This window comes from Pelodiscus sinensis, chromosome 12 (assembly GCF_049634645.1).
Source record: "Pelodiscus sinensis isolate JC-2024 chromosome 12, ASM4963464v1, whole genome shotgun sequence".
In the NCBI taxonomy this organism is placed as follows: Eukaryota; Metazoa; Chordata; order Testudines; family Trionychidae; genus Pelodiscus; species Pelodiscus sinensis.
Window position 1 is genome coordinate 8,629,046 of NC_134722.1, and position 18,995 is coordinate 8,648,040.

Below are 18,995 nucleotides of genomic sequence, written 5' to 3' on the forward strand. Positions count from 1 at the left end.
CAGTTCAGGCCTAGAGCTTGTTAGCATAATTTCCTAATGATTAGCAAGCACTGCTTCCCATTGGAAAGCCTTAGGGGACTGCTGTTAGTCCCCTTAATTTCTTTTGACTGGAGCAAGTGTGCATGATTGCGGAAGCTGCCTGCTGGGTGGAGACGTGATTCTTAAGGAAGGTTTTCCCTTTAGAAAAAACAGCAGCAATTGGGTTCAAAACCATTAGTGTGTTTTGCTAATGAGCCAGGGAACCCGCCCCTTCATTTTCCCAAGCTTGTTGGAACAACTGGGAGGTTTTCAGGCTAAAAACATCTCCTTTAACAGCAGAAACTAGGATAGCTTCCCTCCGCTACAGGGCTACGTCTAGACTACATCCCTTTTTCGGAAAAGGGATGTAAATTAGACGTATCGCAATTGCTAATGAAGCGGGGATTTAAATCTCCCCTGCTTCATTAGCATAAAAATGGCTGCCGCTTTTTTTCGGCACGGAGCTTTGCCGGAAAAAAGTGCCAGTCTAGATGCTGATCTTTCGGAAAATAAAGCCTTTAACTGAAAGATCCCTTATCCGTTATTTCAAGAGAGATTGCCATTTTTATGCTAATGAAGCGGGGGAGATTTAAATCCCCGCTTCATTAGCAATTGCGATATGTCTAATTTACATCCCTTTTCCAAAAAAGGGATGTAGTCTAGACATAGCCCAACTGTGTAACTCCTATCAGGGTAGGGGACTGGACTCGATGACCTCTCAAGGTCCCTTCTAGTTCTACTGTTCTATGATTCACTTAATCACTCTTGTCTAGTACTGAACCGGAGTGGCATGTGATTCAGGCAGTGACAGGACGGACTGTACATTGTAACACACATCAGTTATAAATTATAATATAGCGGAAGAAATTAACTACATCATCCAACCTCCTAGCTACCTGGTGGAATGGTCCAAGCCTAATTTACATATAGAACCATCTATTGTAGCTCTGTTGTGGAAACTCCTTAATAAGGACAATGACAAGGTTGTATAAATTCTGGTCTCCAGATTTAAGCTGTTTTACTTCAGTTCAAGTAATACAGCACCAAGAATAATCCAAGGGTCAAGACTCCAGTCATCTGAAGAAGTGGGCTGTGCCCACGAAAGCTCATAATACCATCTACATGTTTTGTTAGTCTATAAAGTGCTGCCAGACCATTTGTTTTTTTTATAAAAAGCCTAATGCTACTCTCATCTACGTTAGGATGAAACCATAGTAATTACTGATTACCAGGGAGTTCCCCAGATTTATGCTTTTATAAGCAAAGGCAGAATCTCACCCCCACGATGGTTAATCAGCTGTAATTGAGAGATCTGTGAAATAAAGACTAAGGAAAACCTATAAAGAGAAACATAAATGAGGGCAAAGAGTTTTGAATAATACACCCCACCCCAGTGTCATATATTTAGCTGAAATGGGAAAACAAAGTTATTGGCCCTACACCAGACGGTTTTATTATCAATAAGGACCCATGGGCTATCAGAAGCCAAGAATTAAAGATTCCTCTACATGGATTGATACATGGATTGATTATTTTGCCTTGAGTGAAACGCAGAGGACCTGGTTGCTGAGTCTATACAAGTCTGCCCTCGTGTCCTTTTTATGTAGCGGGGCATCTTCTTGTCCTGCTGCCTGCATATGCTCTTCATAGATGGAATTAAATGTGCCAGTGTGCGACATTTCAGCCAGCAGATCCTCTTGGGACAGCAGAGAAGGCCTTTGCATGGGTGACAGGTGAAATCCCAACCCTGCCCCTTCAGCAACCTCCCTACATAGTGCCAAGCCCTGCCCAACCCTAGCCCTGAAGCTCAATCCTTTCTGGTGCTACAGCCCCAGCCCTCCTGGGCAGCCAGGAAGTGGGCAATTTTGGGAATGCAATGCCCCTCTCTTGCCTATATTATCCACCACTCATGAACGTTTGAAATGTTTCAATAGCCAGGCCCCATGCTATACACACCCTGCAGCTAACAAGAAGAACCTTTTCCAAAGAGTAAAGGAAGTTCATGACCATTTAGATGCCAGCATTTTAAAACACAACTGTGATTGTGGGAGGTTTCTCTTTCTTGTTATCTATGGCACAAGAGAGGTAAAGAACTGTGCAAGAATGAAATCCCTTGCTTGTATGTAATGTTAATCCTTCTGACTGTAAGGGTATAGCTAGACAGCGGGGGGTTATTTCAGGATACCTCTGGTGTCCCAAAAAAACTCCGCCGTGTCCAGGGAATGCCTTTGCTCTTTTGCAAAAAAAAGCAGAAGAGCAAATACACTCTTTCAGAAGCCCCTGTATTCCTCATTCCACGAGGAAGAAGGGGGCTTTTGAAAGAGGGTTTTTTTCCGAAATTTGGCCCAGTCTAGACGGGCCAAATTTCGGAAAAGCTTCTTCCGACAAAAGTATCGGAAAAAGATATGCAAAATGCGGAAAGCATTTTGCGTATCTTTTTCCCATAGATCCTCACAGTCTATCCATACCCTGAGTGACTAGAGAACATTTTTTTTTGCATTATGCTAAATGTTTTTTGTTTAAGGTGCTGAATGACAGGGTTATCAAAGCTAGAAAACAAGCAGCAAAGAGTCCCCAGCTCAACTCTGCGTACTCCTCACCTTGCCCTTCCAATGACCTCAATCTCTGACACCAGAAAGAATTTTCAGTGTCCATGCAAGCTCAGAGGTCAGAGGGCAAAATGTAACAGAATATCAGGGACACGCAATCAAAGGACTTCTCATAGTTTCAAAGGCTTGTCAGCAACAGTTGCCTGCTAACTGTTTATAAATGAAGGATATTTTATTTTCAAAGGGGAAAGGGAAAAGACAGACCACCTGAAATTTTCCCTTTTGTGTTTCTTCACACATCTTTTGACTAAATTCAAATCCTTTCTAATTTTGGGGAAATATACACACAATTACAACTTGACTTTTTTTATTCTACCTTCCCCCCAAACTATCCATATTTGAAAAAAACATAAAAAACAAGCGGTCCTGTAGTACCTTAGGGTATGTCTACACTACAGCGTTATTTCAAAATATCTAATTTTGAAATAACGCGTCTACACACAGAATGCATTTCGGAATAGCTTTTTTCTATTTCTAAATAGCACGTCCATACTGAGTGGACATTGAATTGCATTTAAGGCTGGTTGGAACCAGTTCCGGCAGGGCATCAAGTCAGAAGTTACCTTGTGGCCAGGGTGGGCAGCAGGGCACCCTGGGAAGGGCTGGAGGCTCCCTATTTCAAAATAAGCGTCTACACAGCGCTTATTTCGAAATAGCAATTTCAAAATTAGCACTATTCCTCATGGAATGAGGTTTACCAATTTCAAAATAAGCCCTCCGCTATTTCAAATTAATTTTGAAATAACGGAATGTCTGTGTAGACGCTAAAAAAGTTATTTCGAAATAACTTTGCTGCATAGACATACCCTTGGGGTCTATGTCTACACAGCAAAGTTATTTCGAAAATATCAGCAGTTATTTTGAAATAACTTTACCAGTGTCTACTCAGTCATTGCATCTCTGCAGAGATGAAACTCATTGTTAAAGGTAATATAAAAATGTGTGTTTATTCCAAGACCATCAATGTCACTAGAGTCCTTTATCACATTAGTACTTATACACTTCAGAGATTTTGATCAAAGAAGACCCATATGGATTTAATTTCTTAATTCCTCAGATCACATATTCCAGATTTCTTTTTTTAATACACTTTAGATTATCTCATTTTTGCTCAAATCAAATTTTTCTGGCAGGCTGGACAGATTAAAACTATTAAGTAATCTTTTAGAAGAAATATTTCCACGACAATACCCCATGATTGAAAAACTAATCACTGTTATGCATTACAGACTTTCATGAGCAGCTGCAGTGTGGACACAATTTTGTTTTTTCTCAGATAAATAATTCAGAGCCACCAGGGTCCAAACTTCTCATGAGAATTCATAAATAACACATAGTTTTTTGCTTAGTGGAAATAAAGTTTGGTTAAAAATCACTTTCAAGTTTCCAAACAGAAGAAAGAAAGAAAGAAAGAAAGAAAGAAAGAAAGAAAGAAAGAAAGAAAGAAAGAAAGAAAGTCTCTTCTTCAACTTTTTCGCCTTTAAAATATTTTATTTTATGATATTGCATTTAGTAGATGGATAATTTCACACCTAAAGTAGCATATTTCCTTTAAACGGGATGAGCATTCACAGTCCATGGAACTACCATTTAGTGGGTTATTCAGTGTAAGCATATTAGTCTCACAGTGGTATTTTAAAATGATACATTCCAATATAACATGAAGGAAGGAAAAGCGACAAGGAGTCCTGTAGCTCCTTATAGACTAATAGATTACTGCTAGTCTATAAGGTGCTACAGGACTCCTTGTCACTTTTGCAGATCCAGACTAACACAGCCAACCCTCTGATGAAGGAAGAAGTTTGCTAAATATAACTTTGCAGAGACACATCCATAAGAACATAAGAACGGCTGTACTGGGTCAAACCAAAGGTCCATCTAGCCCAGTAGCCTGTCTGCCGACAGTGGCCAGCACCAGGTGCCCCAGAGTGGGTGGACCGAAGACAATGATCAAGCGATTTGTCTCCTGCCATCCTTCTCCATCCTCTGACAAACAGAGGCCAGAGACACCATTTTTTAATCAATCTTTCTTAATCTCAGGAGAAGAACTTGGGTTGGAATTGTCCTTTGCAAACAAGAAAGCATTTTGGAAAAAATCAGAGACTTTCAAGTTCTTTTTCTTAGTACCTACATAGGTTTCCAGGCTTAGAAGAAAATGGTGTGCTGGATTTAGATTTGGGTGTATCTAGACTACATCCCTCTGCCGGCAGAGGGATATAAATGAAGCACTTCGAAGGTGCAAATGAAGCCGAGATTTAAATAGCCTGCACTTCATTTGCATAATCACGTAATGGCATTCTTTTGAAAAAGTGCTGTTTTGAAACCGAAACCGAAGTCAGGGTGCATCTGGACTATAGGGTTTTTTCAAACTACAGTGGCCTTTTTTTGAAAAAACTTCCCCTGTGTCTAGACTGCTGCCGCATTCTTTCAAAAGTAAATCGAAAGAACATGGTAGTTTTTTCAATCGCAGAAAACCTCGCTTTATGAGGAAGAACGCCTTTTATTGAAAGTGATATTTCGAAAAAAGGAGCTATGTAATGCAAACTGTGCTTTTTCGAAAGAGAGCATCCAGACTGCCTGGCTACGTCTACACTGGCCCCTTTTTCGAAAGGGGCATGCTAATTTTAAACTTCGGAATAGGGAAATCTGCGGGGGATTTAAATATCCCCCGCGGGATTTAAATAAAGATGTCCGCTGCTTTTTTCCAGCTTGGGGAAAAGCCGGAAAAAAGCATCTAGACTGGCCCGAACCTCCGGAATAAAGCCTTATTCCGGAGGATCTCTTATTCCTACTTCAAAGTAGACGCTTTTTTCCGGCTTTTCCCCAAGCCGGAAAAAAGCGGCGGACATCTTTATTTAAATCCCGTGGGGGATATTTAAATCCTCCGCGGATTTCCCTATTCCGAAGTTTAAAATTAGCATGCCCCTTTCGAAAAAGGGGCCAGTGTAGACGTAGCCCCTGGGTGTTCACTTTTGGAAAAACAGCTTGCTTTTTTGAAAGTACTGGTTGTAGTCTAGATGCTCTTTTTCGAAAGAGGCTTTTTCAAAAGTACCTTTCGAAAAAGCCTCTTTTGAAAAAGGCTCGCAGTCTAGACGTAGCCTAGACATGGTTCTTTTGAAAATGGAGAGCTTTTTGGAAAGATCCTGTAAACCTCAAAAAATGAGGTTTACAGGATTTTTCAAAAAAGTGCCTCATTTTCGAAAGAACCTCGTCTAGACTGCGGTTTCAATTTCGAAATAGCGTTTTTTCAAAAGAGCACCACTGCAGCAAGCAAGAGAGTCTGGACTTGATGACCTTCTGAGATCTTTTCCAGCTCTATGATTCTAGGATTCTATGCCTCTCTGTAGTTGGGGTCAATTCTTGGAGCAGGGAAGGGGAATTGGTATTAGGATGAGATGCCTGAAAGAGAGGTTTGCTGGCATGCTTGTTGTGTAGACTAGCTGGTGGGAATTCTTTGACAACATGTGTTTTCAATGACAAATGCTGATTTGGCAAAAACAAAACTTTTCACGGGAATGTATCAATTTCATTGGGAAATTTTCTCAGGTCCAAAATGGAATTTCTGGTCACAACCCGTGAGATGCCCCACCCCAACTAGCCAGTTGCATAGGGCATTCACTTTAGGAGACAACAGTTTAAATCACTGCTCCATCTGATTCAAAGGGACTTGAATCTGGGTCTCCTAGATGACTGCTCTAACCATGAAGATGCTCTGAGGTGAGTCTCTCTCTCTCTCTCATTCTGTTTTTTCATGAAGAATTTCAAAAGGCCCTTCTCCATTCTAGATTATTGTTTCCACTCCCTTTGTCCCTCCTTCCTCGACTTCCTTGCTGGAATCCTTTCAGAGCTCACACCCAATACTGCTTAGACAGGACATATCCAATGTCATAAGGAGTTTTAGGGGGAACCTTTCCGAGATAGATTATTTCGGCTTTAACTCATTGCCTCAGTGCTCAGCTGACCTGTCAATGTTTGTTCTCAGCTGTGACACTTAATAAGCTCCAATTAGGAACAACAGATTTTGCCCAGAAACCAGGCATAAATTGTGTAACACCGAGCACCACAGTAAACTGAGTCGACTAAATAAAACCCTGCCCTGCCACTATGCATAACTAGCCCTGGCTAGTGATAGAAATGTAGCCATGTTAGTCTGGTGTAGCTGAAACAAAATACAGGACTATGTAGCACTTTAAAGACTAACAAGATAGTTTATTAGATGATGAGCTTTCGTGGGCCAGACCCACTTCCTCAGATCAAATAGTGGAAGAAAATAGTCTGTGATAATTGGGGAGGCTATCTTTGTAATGGGTAAGATAGCCAAAGTCTTTGTTGAGCCCCCCCACGTAGAGTGTCGAATTTTAGCATGAATGACAGTTCAGAGGATTCCCTTTCAAGTGTAGATTTAAAAGGCTTCTGAAGCAGGATGCAGGTAATTAAGTCGTTGAGACAGTGTCCTTTCTGGTTGAAATGGCAAGAAACTGTTTTTTCTTTGTGATCCTGTCTAATATCTGTTTTATGGGCATTGATCCTTTGGTGAAGTGTCCCCAATTATCACCTCTAATGCCATTAGCTCACAGACATTTACCTTTCCTCCCCCCCGCCTGCATCCCCCTTCTGTTCTGAAATTTGATTTGTCCTTTTCATATGTGTTCATTTTTTTTAAATTGTATCCTTTGGTATATATGGTTGTGACTATTTTCTTCCACTATTTGATCTGAGGAAGTGGGTCTGGCCCATGAAAGCTCATCGCCTAATAAACCATCTTGTTAGTCTTTAAAGTGCTACATAGCCCTCTGTTTTGTTTTAGCCCTGGCTAGATTTGTTGGGAGGCATGGGATGTGTGCCAGGCAGGAAGTTTAGTTATCAAGCACTTGGTGAACTTGATGCGGGCAGGCACCAAAAAAAAAAAAAAAAAAATCCCCCGCTCGATGCAAATGCAGACTCTAATTTAAAGGCAAACTGGAGCTGTGGTCTGTGGCTGGCTTGCTCAGTAGAAAACAAATCACAAAGGGGTCGCAGGGATGTGCAGGCTGCCACTTTCCACCGCTCCCATTCCAGGAGCAGAGAACCACAGCCACTGGGAGCTGCAGGGGCTGGTGACTGCAGATGGTCGTCAGCAAAATAACTTGCAACCTGCAATCAAATTACCCTGATGGGCCACACGTGGGTTGGGGGGGGGGCGCTGACCCACCAAAAAATCAGTCGGGAGCCACACACAAGTGAGAAGTAAAACCAAAAAAACCCAACCCACCCTCACTGCCGTGGCTCCTGACTGAGAAAGAGAAAGACACTCCTCACATTCCCTCGCACGCCAGAGTCTGTGGCCTGGCCACATTGGAGCTGACCAATACGGGACAGAACATTCCTGGGTTTAAGTCAGGGATGGGGGGAGTTGAAGGCTTGGGGGCTGGATGTGGCCTGGATCTGGCCCCAAGGTTTGAGGCTCCCCTTCAGCATTGGGGAGCCAGTGCTGGCACTCTAGCCCTGCCACCTGCTGTCATTCTATGAGGCTGGAGCACACAAAATCTACTAGCAGGCTCCCGCCAGGCTCTGGTGTGCAAGGGGATTGTGGGAAGTGTCTTTCTCCTTCTCCGTTGGTGGCTTCCTTAGTAAGGGTTTGTTTTTTGTTTGTTTCTCACTTGTGTGCGGCCCCCGACTGCTTTTTCTGTAGGTCAGCAGCCCCTGACCCAAAAAAGGTTCCCCACCTTTGGTTTAGGTCATTTGTAGAGATATTGATCAAATGCTGATACCTCGTGAATTACTGTTTGAATGTATTAAATTGCTTATTACTTTAGTTTTTTTGGCATGTTTAACGAAACTGCATAATGCTCCATTTGGCCTTTGGATTTAATAAAGGAATTTATGGCTACATTGGTGTTTGGCGATTTCTCATATTAGTTTCATACTAGTCAAACATCATATATATAGTAGCCCAGTGTCTGAGAGTCTGTAACGCCGAAATGCTGGCTGTTCCCTCTGGGCGGCCCGTGCTGCATGGGGAGTGCGGGGCCCAAACAGCCGCTTGCTCCTCTATGGCAGCCTGGCAGAGCGGCGCAGAAGTCAGCCAAGTGCCACGGTGGGAGGGGAAGGGGGGTGGGGTGGTGACGTGCAGCATGACAGTGGCTCCAGGCCCTGCCCCCGGCCGTGAACGTCACTGCCCTGCCCCCCTTTGCCTCCCGCTGTGGCGCTCGGCTGACTTCTGTGCCACTCAGCCAGGCTGCCACATGGGAGCAAGTGGCGCAAGCGGCTGTTTGGGCTCCGCACTCCCCATGCAGCACAGGGAGTGTTGAGCCCAAAAGGCCATTTGGACTCTGCGGTCCCCCGAGTGAGAGGCAGGAGGAGGAGGAGAGCTGAGAGAGAGAGAGGGGGAGGCAGTAGGAGGAGGAGAGAGAGACACGGAGCGAGAGACCAGAGGCTCAGGAGAGAAGACCAACATGGAGGAGAGACCTGAAAATCCCGTCTTATGACGGGCTAATTGGCTAGTTATTAATAATTCCAACAGCTCTGTTTCCAATTTCCTCACTGGCAAAATATAAAAAATAAAACAAATGGGAAACAGCCTGGCTTTCACATGACCTTTGACTTTGGATGCCAATGACACCAACCTTAAAAAAGCAGAAATGCATGGTCTTGTAACTAGAACACCACACTATACAGAGCAGGTAGGTCTAGAAAAGTTCCAAGATGGAGAGCAAATGGAAGTGCAAGGATAGATCCAGTTGTAACACACATGCCTCCTGGGGCTGGTGTACTGTCTTAGGGTGTGTCTAGACTACATGCCTCCTTCGACGGAGGCATGTAGATTAGCCAGATCGGAAGAGGGAAATGAAGCCGCGATTAAAATAATCGCGGCTTCATTTAAATTTAAATGGCTGCCCCGATCTGCCGATCAGCTGTTTGTCGGCAGATCGGGGGAGTCTGGACGCGATGCCCCGACAAAGAAGCCTTTCTTCATCGACACAGGTAAACCTGGTTTCACGAGGCTTACCTGTGTCGATGAAGAAAGGCTTCTTTGTCGGGGCATCGCGTCCAGACTCCCCCGATCTGCCGACAAACAGCTGATCGGCAGATCGGGGCAGCCATTTAAATTTAAATGAAGCCGCGATTATTTTAATCGCGGCTTCATTTCCCTCTTCCGATCTGGCTAATCTACATGCCTCCGTCGAAGGAGGCATGTAGTCTAGACACACCCTTATTTAGTGGCCCTGAGACCACTTACAGGCAGAATAATGAACCTGCTCTACAGCCTTAGCTAATAATCCAACTGGCTTTTGGGTCATGTACTAAGCTCCAGAGGGTCCCAGGTTCAGTTCTGCCTGCATATGGCTAAGGTCTGGCAGCATTACAAGTAGGGGCTCACCCAGAATTTCCACTGGGAAATTTCTGGAGTTTAGGCAGCACTTCTTCACGTAGGGGAAGTATCGGAGAGGTAGCTGAGTTAATCTGTTTCAGCAAGGCTGTGTCCAGACTCAGGGTTTTTTTCGAAAAAAGTAGCCTTTTTTCGAAAAACCTTCACCTGCGTCTAGACTGCAGCCGCATTCTTTCAAAATTAAATCGAAAGAATGCGGCTTTTCTTTCGATGGTGGTAAACCTAATTCCACGAGGAAGAACGCCTTCTTTCGAAAGTGCTCTTTCGAAAGAAGGCGTTCTTGAAAGCAAACAGGCTTTTTAGAAAGAGAGCATCCAGACTCACTGGGTGCTTTCTTTCGAAAAAGCGGCTTGCTTTTTTGAAATTCCGCGTGCAGTCTAGACGCTCTCTTTCGAAAGAGGCTCTTTCGAAAGTATCTTTCGAAAGAGCGTCTTTCGAAAGAGGCTTGCAGTCTAGACATAGCCCAAGAGTCCTGTGGCACTTTAAAGACTAACTCATTTATTGGGGCATAAGCTTTCATGAGCCGGAACCCACTGGGTCATCTGACAGACCAGGGTCTGTCGGCGTTACACAGTGACCTCCATCGTGGGTTTCTAGCCAGGATGGAAGCAGGGACCTTCAGCACAAGTCCCCGCTATTTGAGGGAAAGGCCTAGCTTTGTTAGTCAGCACAATTTCAGAGCTGAGGCGCACTAAGGACATGTCTACACAGCAATTAAAAACCTGTCGCTACCCCACGCCAGCTGAGTTGGGCTCAGGATCAGGGGCTGTTTATTAACTGCGGTAGATGTTTGGACTTGGCCTAATGATCAGACTCTAAGACACTGCAGGAAGAGAAGTTCACAGAACATGGGAAGCAGTCGGAGGCCACTTATACACCACAATTAAACAGTTCCTTATTCTGAGCCCTGTAAACTGGCCTGGGCCAACCACGGGTGTCTGATTGCAGTGTAGACATGCCATAACAGGCCTAGGACCTGAGTCTCCAAGATGATTATGTGAATTCACTGCATAATTGCTATGGAGAGAAAATTTCTCTTTCTTCTTCTCATCCTCACTGGGTACAAGATCCCAGCTCATATGGCGGGACATTTCCCAGCCCTATTGTGTACTTGAAACATTCCTGACACCTTAATCTTCATCAGCATCAGCAACATCTTTATCATAATCCAGAAAGGCTACAGCCAACACATTTTATCATTTCTTGTAAGGATTTCTCCCCCCCCCCCTCCCGCCCCCGCTTTCAGGAAGATAGTTGGTAAAGAATTCTGTTGTTAGGAAGGATTTTTTTTTTTTTTTTTTTTTTGCTCAAGTTAAAAAAGTGTCAGAGATTTAATTAGTTTCACATTTCCCTAGCAGGAAATGGCAGACCATTCCAATTACTTCATTAAAATCACCATCCATTATTTGTTCCTTCACATGTGATTTTGATTGGGTTCATCTGCCTTTTTCCTCCTATTTGTCTCACCATATGGACGCTAGTGTCCTTCAGAATGAAATGACCCATTAAAAGAGCAGAGGTCCACTAGCCCTGCAGGCCACAAATAAGATCTTGTGAACAGAAATAGGAGATGGAGGCTTTTACTCCTTTGAATCAGTGCAAGAGGTAATAAAAAAGGAGAGGAGGGAAAAGATCTCTTCAAAGGGCTGGGAGCTAAGAACAGCTGGAGATTCCAGGGATTCTTCAAGCCAAACCATTCCAGCCTCAGACATGCAGGGAGCTGTTATGTGGTGCGTGAGTCATAAGATTCAAAGGGAAAGGAATAATGGGATTCATATGGAAGAGACCTTCCTGAGAGACAGCATTCTTCTTCTGGATATTAGCTTTCCAGTGGCAGAGTAAGAATTAATTTTGACTCCGTTCAGCAGGGCTACTCAACTTTGGAAGCCCCAGGGGCCACAATGATATTCACAGGACAAGCCGAGGGCTGCAACTTAAGGGTGGTTGCATGTACATGTAAATATATATGCAAATATATGCAAATGGATTCTTTCACACTGACGGGCATGAATACAAAGATTAAGCCTTAAGCCATGGTGCCGGACCCAAGTATGACCAGTGTGAGCCAGTCAATAACTCTCAGGCTCTGTGCACAAGGCTGAGCAGCCAGAATTTCCCACAATTCCCCAGTGCTCCCAGCACCTCCTTCCTAGGAGCTAGAAACACTGACACCCTGTACCCATCTGTTCCAGCCAGCTCATCTGCTTGAATCTTTCAATGCTTCTCACCCTGCCTGGGAGACACCTTGCCATTGTGGAGTGTCTTCACAGTGGAGCCTATGTTCAAAGGATCCCACCTGCAGGCCACATGTTGAGCCCCGTGTAAACCCAAACCGCACTGTGGGCCACAAACAAACAGGCCGTGGGCTGCATGTGGCTCGTGGGCTGTGTGTTGAATTGCCCTGCCTTTCAGCAATAGAAAGAGCACTGGTAACCAAGTCCACTGCTAAATGTTGGTGGCCAGGGGACTGACTCTGTGCCTCTGCTGCATTAAACTTGATTATCGCATCTAGGAATGGAAATTATGGTCTTAAAGATGGCTGACTTGGTGCACAGTGTGGCTGCCCATCTTAGCAACGCAACCTATCAAGATCATATCACTAGCTCATTCCACTACCTCCCTGCAGAGTACCAGGTAAGAGTAGGGTTGCCAGGTGTCCGGTATTTTTGCCTTCTGTCCAGTAAAAAAATTCAGAAAATACCAGACACCAGAAATGTCCAGTATTTTCTGGTTCTTTTCCCTGCCAGGAGGCGAAAATACCAGATACCTGGCAACCCAAAGACACACTCAGCAACTGGGACCAGCCTCCGGCCTCCTCTCCCCCCCCCCCCCCGTGGGCCCCTCGCCCCCGGCATCCCTGCTTACCTCGGGGGAGTCGATCAAGAAAACAAGATGTCCGCCAGCAAAAAGACCTGAAGCAAGGGGAAGAAATGCCTACCCTGGGTCTTAATGCTCAACCTCTCCCCTCTCACACTTAAAGGGGCCATGCTGTCATGCTGTATTATTTTATTTTATTTTGCTTAATAACTCTTGGGGTACGTCTAAACTACATGGCTCCGTCGACGGAGCCATGTAGATTTGTTGTTTTGGGAAAGGTAAATGAAGCCGCATTTACATTTACATGGCTGCCGCGCTGAGCCGACAAACAGCTGATCAGTTGTTTGTCTGCTCAATGCACTAGTCTGGACGCTCCCCTGCCGACATCAAAGCCCTTTGTCGGCAGCCCCGGTAAACCTCGTCCCATGAGGAATAACGGGGCTGCCGACAAAGGGCTTTGATGTCGGCAGGGGAGCGTCCAGACTAGCGCGCTGAGCGGACAAACAGCTGATCAGCTGTTTGTCGGCTCAGCGCGGCAGCCATGTAAATGTAAATGAAGCCGCGATCATTTAAATCGCGGCTTCATTTACCTTTGCCTATGTGTCTAATCTACATGCCTCTGACGACAGAGGCTTGTAGTCTAGACACAGCCTTGGAGGGGGAGGTGTGTGTTCGGTAATTTAGTTTAACCATCTGGCAACCCTAGGTCAGAGTCAAGTTTCAGTCTGAATCTTCAACTGGAGCTGACCCAAACTGCCTCTTCTTTTCTGCAGTGGTGATGTGATGGTTCCCTTCATGCTTCATGAAAATTGGCTTCTGAATCAATATTCCCTCTAAGATTCTCCATCCAGGAGCAGAGTGAGTTTTGTCTTGTGCACCAATATTGAGGTGCACTTATTTGGCTGTGCGCCACCCTTATTACTAACAAATATCTATCTTTTAAAAATGTTATGGAAGAAAGAATACTAAAACAAGGGATAATTAACAAGGCGTGTGACTAAATATTTATTTTAATATTAAGTCAAATAAGAAAATGAATACTGCAAAATTTTTAGTAGCCAATTTCCTGTGTTTATAGCCCTCTGGCAGACTCTCTCCCGGCTGGGCTTCCTCTGAATTAGATCTGGATCTCGTTTCAGGGAACCATGTTAATTGGCCTTGCAGACTCACATTTCTGAGCTTATGTCGGATACACTTTCCATTGCACACCCAAACAACAGCTTATTGAATATTCTCCCCATTCACATTGTATCCCAAGAGCTCTCTTGTATTTTGGATCAGAGGTGAAGTCAATCCGGTATAATTCTAGACAGTTCTTTTTATTACAGATAAATCACCAACTTAGACAATGTAGTTACCTGGAATGCTTGTCCTGCACACAAGACACATAAATCAGAGCTAAAGCTCTCTGAGGAATCAAGTGTAGATTTCCCTTGATGGTCTGATTTGATCAACTCATAAGCATTCTTCAAATCTTGAATGTCTATTAATAAACATAATGTATAAAAAAGTGACAAATAATATTCTTAATGCCAGAATGCACAGGCACTTGACTGTATTATTTCAAGTGATCAACTCAACTACAAGAGTTCTTACTTTTCCTCAAAGTAAAGAATTGTGTATTTGAATGGAAAGGCTATCAAAGGAATTTGTGTAAAGCTAAGTACATGCTGGATGGGAGTTTCGATGAATCTCTTGCAATTACAAAAAAAAGTACAGACAAGAAAACAAAGGCGTGTTCTGAAACTCCTTGAAATTAATAAGAATCTTTCCATTAAGTTAATTGGACTTTGGATCTGGTTCTTAAAGCTGTTATTTTAAAAACATTGTTTTGAAGTAAATTATTTGACTAAAAAGGGTGATGTAATATGGTATTTACTTCATTTTATGACCTCCAGGACAGACATTCAAAGTATTCAGAGAAAAATATTTTCTCAACCTTTTTGAGAAAATAAAAACAAGAATGAATAAAGATCCTTATAAGGCAAAAACTTTCATGGTCCTCTTTTATTTAAAATAGATTTTGAGTAACATTTCTATACATTATGTAACCATTTACCTTGGTGGTTCTGAGCTGCAGACAACTGCTGTCTGATCACGAAATCCATGCTCTTAGATGCAAAGTCTCCAGTGAACAAGTCTGTATTTTGTGTTATGAATACAGACTGTTGTTTGAAATAAACACTAGTTATAAAGATGCTTGAATTAATTAGATCAGATTTAAAAAAACCCTACATTTATTTTTGTTCCATAGTTATGACTGTGCTATTACATCTCCATTCTTCACACAAGAAGGTCTGTTTGGATCACAAAAACAGCTAAAGCTGCCAGACAGAAAATGAGGGGGGGGGGGGGGCGTGTTTGAATTATCTATGAAGCAGAGCGGGGCTGATCTCACTTCACAGAGACACCAGGAAACCAGCAACACAAACGATACATAGTTTAGTCCCTTGTCTTTAAGAAATGCTACAATATTTTGCAGCGGTGGTACGCACACAAGGGGGGAGGCACCTAGAGTGTGTGGGAGGATCTCAATGGTGCCAGCCTGGGGGTGGATCACAGTCCAGGCACGGCCTTTACAACAAAGGCTAGAACCCATGGAAACCTAAAGTCCTGCCAAGGTGTCCACACTGCCAAGCCCCAACACCACCCCCGTCTGAGCTCCAACTCCCCTCACTAACCCTGCTCCCACAGCCCTCCAGCTGAGCCCCCTCCTCCTGTTCTCCCATGGTGGGTGGCTGCCCCATGTGCCAGGGCTGGTGCTGGGGTCAGAGTGCGGCTCCTCCTGGGGAAAGTTGCACCGTGGCCTCAGCCCCAGGAGCAGCGCTGGCTCCAGCACCAGCAGCCACCACGTAGCCCACTCTGGCTAAAGCTCTGTGGAAGGTTGAAGCTGAGGGCTAAGGCTGTGTGGTGACGGTCTAGCTGCTCCCATGGCAGGGCCCCATGGCAGGTGGCTGCCCCAGATACCAGAGCTGGAGCCGGGGTGCAGCCCCAGCATACAGATCAGCTGCCTGGCACATAGCCCCACCCCAGGAGCATCTGGGCAGCCACCACACAGCCCTGGTCCCCCACTCTCCCGCGAAGCCCACCACCACCGGTTTACCTTCCACGTCCAGGGAAGGTGAGTGCTGCTGTGTGGTTCTGCTGAAGAGGTGGGTGGGATTAAAATTCTTGGTGTGCTCCTGTGCAGTTGCACACCTTAGAGGGAACTTACTTCTAAATGTATAAATATGCATAACTCATATGATGCTCGATGATGCTTTAGACAAAATGCCTCGTGTGACCTGTAAATTTTAAAGTTACAATCTGCTGGATCGGTATATTTTATTTTGGCGCAAGTATCATTCTTGTAGGTAAAGTTAGCAGTATGAAGTATGAAAGTGTTTATAGTTTTAAATGTGCCAATGAGAATTATTACTGGTGTCCCGGAAGCCTAACGAATTGGTGATCAACTCAACGACTTGTAAACAGCCTTAGCTTATCCTTTAAGTTCAGCAGCTGGTTAATCTAGAAAGACATGTGACCATACCACCCGGCACTGAATTCCATTTTGACCCTGGTATTTTTCCATGGAAGGGGGGATGTAAACCAAAGGGTTCCTGCCCTGGGGAAAAGTCTATTTAAGCAATGGGAAGTCATCAGCCCTTTGTCTTTGGTTGGCCTTGGAAATGGCCCAGTACACTCTAAAAGAATACAAAAAGGGCTGGAGATCCAAGTAAGAGTAAAAGAGTTTGTCTCTGACTTGAAGATTATGCCTAAAATTAAAACATCTCTTTAAGTAAGAATCTGTATGTAATACATTTCTTAGGCTACATCTACATTACACAGTTATTTTGGAATACGCTATTCTGGAATAGTTATTCCGAAATAGCTTATTTCAAAATAGCACATCTACACTGCAGAGAAGCCTCAAAATTAATCTGAAGAAGGCTATCTCAATTTAGAGCCCCATGAAGAATAACTTAGAATGGCTCTGGTGAGGGGCAATTTCAAAAAAGCAGCAGTGGAGTGTCTACACATGCTTTATTTCAAAATAGCTATTTCAGGATGAGCGTTATTCCTCATAGAATGAGGTTTACAGAACTCAGAATAAGCCATCTGTTATTTTGAAATTATTTCAAAATAACAGTGTGTAGATTCTCGCATAGTTATTTTGGAATAACGGTTGTTATTCCAAAATAACGATGCTGTGTAGACACACCCATAGTAAATTAGAACTAGCTATGCATTTTCTTTTCTTTTTCATTTAGTAACTTACTTTGATCTGTCTCTTTTGACTTGCAACCACTTAAATCTTACTGTTTGTACATAATAAAAAACACTTTTGTTTACTATCAGGCCCAGTGTATATAATTGTTACCTGGGGGCAGCAACCACTCTCTTCCATTAATAAAGGGGGCTTACCTGATGAACTTTTACACTCTAAAACTTTTACACAGAGAAAGATGGATTTATTTGGGGGTTTAGGTCCCAATTGGGGATAGGTTTCCTGGGTACTACTCCCTAGAATGGCATCCTCCCAGAGTTGAAGTGGTTCAGCGTCTGCATTGCTCTGCATCGGGCTGGTTACTCCAACTCTGTGCCTTGTCTGAGGGAGACCAGAGTAAATGATCATTCTGACCAAATCCGTAGGGTGGATCTAACCCTAATCATTCTGCAATGATTTTTACAAACATGCTTTTCCCTATCAGCATCCGTCTGATAATAGACTTTGAATTTGATTGTACCTCTCTCTCCTGGAAGCCCTGCTGCATGTTAAATAGAGACTTGTGAGGACTTAGAAGGAGGTGAGAAGTTTAGAAATGCCATTTAGCCTGAGAAATGGAGTACGACTGATTGTCCAGTTTGGATTAGCTGACTGGGAAAGGCGCTTAGTCTGAACTGGAACTGGGAAAGGAATGCAATCTGTTTGCTTGAGCTCCCTGTCTAAGTCTCCAGTGTGCAAATGTAAAGCCTTTCAATGGGCACAGAGAAACGTGTGAGCTTTAGCACCCCAGGTATTCCTCAAAAGTGGGAAGACAAATCTGTGGGTACGTCTGTAGCACTACCCAAGTTAGAGCTGAACTAAACACACGGTCATGGGTAGAGGATGCACACAACTTGTTTGAGGGCTGTTGTTTTTTTACATCGTCTGATGCTTTGTGCTCTGTGTTTGCCCCCAGCTCCGCATTGGCCTGTTCCTGCTTCCATAGAAATTAGTAGAAGGGAGATTTGCCAATAGATTCTGTGGGATGATCCCTTTCAGTAATGATCCCAAGGTATCTCTAGAAACCAGGGAACAACATTCCTCTCTCTTCCCTTTCTCTTCCCCTTCCCCTCTGAATCTAGGTCTGAAGTTGTCCTTAAAGAAAGAAAACACACTGTCCTCTTTTCCTGTTTTCCTTCTTTAAGGAACCTGGCCCCTAGCAAGACCTCTCAGCTTCTCTTGGCCAGAAACCAAAGGGGAAAAGGCAATACACCACATTTATTAAGAATACAATAGTAAAGTAGTTAGTAAATCCTTAATAGACAGAGAGACACACACACTGTCCCACCAATCACTGTTATATTTACCAGTCCATAGTCTGTGTCTCCCTGGTGGCCAACCAGATTGATCACGGATAGGAATGGGGCTCTCTCAGTCTGGACTGATGCTTCAGTCTTGGCAGGAGGTACCCAAAGTTTCATGGCAAAGCAGTCCCTTTCTATAGTTTTTCTTCACTGGGATCAGTGAGTTTCCTACTATAATGGATTGAAGTTTGACGAGTGAGTGTTTATGTTAAGTTGTTCTTCTCATCCTTTATTGTTTTATCATGCTGGTTTTGATCGCAGCTATCTTGTCCCAATTGAAAAGTGCTTGCCTCCTTTCAGAGTCATCAATCTGCCCACTTCTTACATCTCAATGGGATTAGACAGCAATCACCAGCACCCTTACATCTGTCCCTGGTTGCTCCCTGGAACATCTGGTGCGTTGATAGTAATAGAGATGTAGCCGTGTTAGTCTACTCTAGCTAAAACAAAAAACAGGACTATGTAGCACTTTAAAGACTAACAAGATGGTTTATTAGGGTCTGGCCCACGAAAGCTCATCACCTAATAAACCATCTTGTTAGTCTTTAAAGTGCTACATAGTCCTGTTTTTTGGTGTGGTGATGGCCTTCACACTTATCTCTTAACACCCACATTCTTCATTCACACAAAAC

At 43.8% G+C, this 18,995-nt stretch overlaps 1 long non-coding RNA gene across 1 annotated transcript in view; it reads right to left on the reverse strand.

Annotated features, from left to right (window-relative positions):
* The window catches only part of LOC142831138 (uncharacterized), a 28,384-nt gene extending 13,288 nt beyond the window's left edge, over positions 1-15,096 (reverse strand). The window contains exons 1-2 of the long non-coding RNA XR_012906795.1: positions 14,873-15,096; positions 14,172-14,296 (exon numbers count right to left, since the gene is read on the reverse strand). This is a non-coding gene — a long non-coding RNA (uncharacterized LOC142831138). The remainder of the gene's footprint in view (positions 1-14,171; positions 14,297-14,872) is intronic.
* Between the last annotated feature and the right edge of the window lie 3,899 nt (positions 15,097-18,995).